Genomic DNA, 2,849 nt, shown 5'->3' with positions numbered 1-2,849 from the left:
TTGCTCTCTTTTTTTTCTGCTGCTTCTCTTTTGGGAAGATAATTATGTTCCACTTTTTTTGTCCAAAGCATGTTTTAGCTAATGCAATTGTGAAAGGCTGAAACTGCCTGTCTCTGGAAAACCCAATTCTGACTACAAAGGAAAGTGAGCCGACTTGTAGGATTTATCTACTACATAGTTTTTTAAAATTAGTGGAAGGACACTGGGAAGTGGATTATTTTGCCTGCTTCTTTGCTGTTTACCCCCATTTTGGATGATGCAGTTATTCTGTTTGTACAAGTATTTAGTTTGTTTCTTATTATGGACACAGTCTTGAGCACTGTTTATATGGACCTATGGGAAATTCAACCCTCTATGGCTGGGACCCTTCCCACCGTTATACCCTAGTTAAACTACGTTACTACAGATGGCCTTCACCTTTACCGGACTATAATCCTATTGTAATTCTCCCACAAATTACTTGGCTGCAAGATGGTCTTGCAACCACAGCGCATTTGCTGACACCAGCGTGCATGCTCGCAACCAAGCACCTGTGTGAGCTTAATTCAGCCAGCGCTTCCTCTGACTCACACAGTCCTATTGTATGTAATATTCTAAACCAATTACATTTTAAAACAATTGTTCAAATCTCAACATCTCTACTGTAGACTAGGGTTGGTCGGATCACGTCCGTTCCCTGATTCTCTCTTCGCGGACCGACGGAGGCTACACATTAAACGAACTACTTCACAGTTTTTCTAAACCACTCTATAACTACTATTGTTGTTTTAGGACCAGCTGTGAAACCGGCTTTACTTCAAACTGACTATTAGAAGGCATGAATGCAGCATGGACGCTAGGTGTCATACCTTCACCTCTCCTTTCCTGGTAGTGCACGTCACGCCGTGCTTTGCAGTTGGTCGTGAAGCCGTGCTATTAACAGACGCCAGCCGACTTTAACACGATAAGGATAAGATTTTAACAGGTTCCTCTGACCTGTGTTAAGTGTGCACCCAAACATCTGTTTCAGTTTAATTCAGAGTCAACACTTCCTCTGTTCTCCTCAGAGAACCACACTTCCACAAACAAATGCGACGTCGTAACAGCGGGTCACAAGACTGAGCCGCACCTTATGTATATTCTCAATAAAGCCTTATAAATCCCCATCTGTCTTATTTACATCGGAAAAATAACCAGTACTGGTAATAAATCATAAACGAGGGGTTTCCAAACATTTCTGTGCCAAGGAGCTTTGATACTGTGTTTTGGAAATACAACGAAAATAATATGCTTGGTGTCTACAAACAGATGAGACATCTGGAAATTGATAACAGAAGTTAAATGCAAAATTCTAGTCAATTAAACTAATATTATTGACACAAAATGAAAAGGATAGAGGTATATTATATAGAATGTGAAGTCACACCCTGTTGCGTTTTGGGTAAAAGCGTTATTTTTTTTAGGAGCATCACGTAAGGATGGGCGATACCAAAATTTTTTCTTTCGATGCCATACCATTAGTTTATAGTACTTTTTCCATCGATACCGATACTTTTTGCACCTTAAAGGAAATGTACTTCCATTAATAACATTCTAGAAATAAAACTGTCAATATTTTCTGATATATACAGTACAGGCATATGAACCTTTATGTTTGTCAACTAAATGAAAGAGTGGTGAACATGGCTTCATCCAAGATTCGCATAGCTCAGTTGCAGTTTGGGGTAGTTTAATAAAATAATGGTTCGTTATATTTTTAAATCACTTACAACACATCAACTGTCACTTGTACCTGGATATTCTTTGCCTTTCATAAAACTCTTCTGCAATGTGTTCTGACGGACAGCAGGTGGTGCAGGGGACTTTGAGGCTTGCTGGTTGTCTTCGTGGCGATGTTCAGCCTATTTAAAAGTGTCAGGGTGTGCTATCTTTAAATGCTTAAAGAGGTTGCTAGTGTTGCTGCTATGTGGCACCACTTTGTTGTAGACGGAGAACATGGCATTACCTCTGGTCGTGGGGGGAAAATAGCACCACACTACGCTTCTTTTTCTCTCTCAGCCATTCATACTGCCGCGCCACGGTGCTGCTGATTGAGCGCACTCTGAGGCAGTGCTTAACTGAGGCTGCGCAGTAAGCCTTCGTCTCTGACATCTGGTTGGCTGCCATAATTATGTGACGTGGAGGACCATCTAAAATACGCTCGGGCTGGTTTTCACACATACATTTAATACCTAAAACTCTCAGAAGTGAAAACAAATTGCACATTTTGTATTAGTATAGTGGTATCGCGATACTTAAAAAAGTATCGACTTCAAAATATCGACCGGCGGGTATCGAACTATCGATACGCCCATCCCGAGCATCACGCTCATTATCCATCATAGATATACCCTACATACATTTATAAGTTAATCACAAAAAACAGTATCCCATACAGGTACATACAGTAGCAGATGACGTCCCTAAGTGTTCAGTTTGAGCACAGACAAGATAGAAATCTATTCATCTGCAGTGTTTGTGTCATCTGCTAACAGTTGCTAGCTATCGCTAGCACCCACACTTGAGAGCTGAGATCAGGGTGCGAGATATTTTTCAGTCTGTGGCTTTCATTGACGGGATCTGTGGATCTGCTACGAGCTAGCTACAGTTAGCCAAGGTTATCCATCTTGAATTACCACAGTCACTACAATGCGACCTAAATGATTTAAGCAACTTTTTAGCCAAACAAAACAAGAATGTATGCAGGACATAGCCCCCAAAATGGGGCCCCTTCCCTATATTCGATACCACGTGATGAATCTCGATATTCTCTGTTCATGCTTGAATTCCAGTTTGTAATCTACTGATACACTACACCACTACTACTGGGC

This window comes from Monopterus albus, unplaced genomic scaffold (genome assembly GCF_001952655.1).
Source record: "Monopterus albus unplaced genomic scaffold, M_albus_1.0 scaffold61.1, whole genome shotgun sequence".
Taxonomy (NCBI): Eukaryota; Metazoa; Chordata; class Actinopteri; order Synbranchiformes; family Synbranchidae; genus Monopterus; species Monopterus albus.
Note: the sequence above shows the minus strand (reverse complement) of the source record.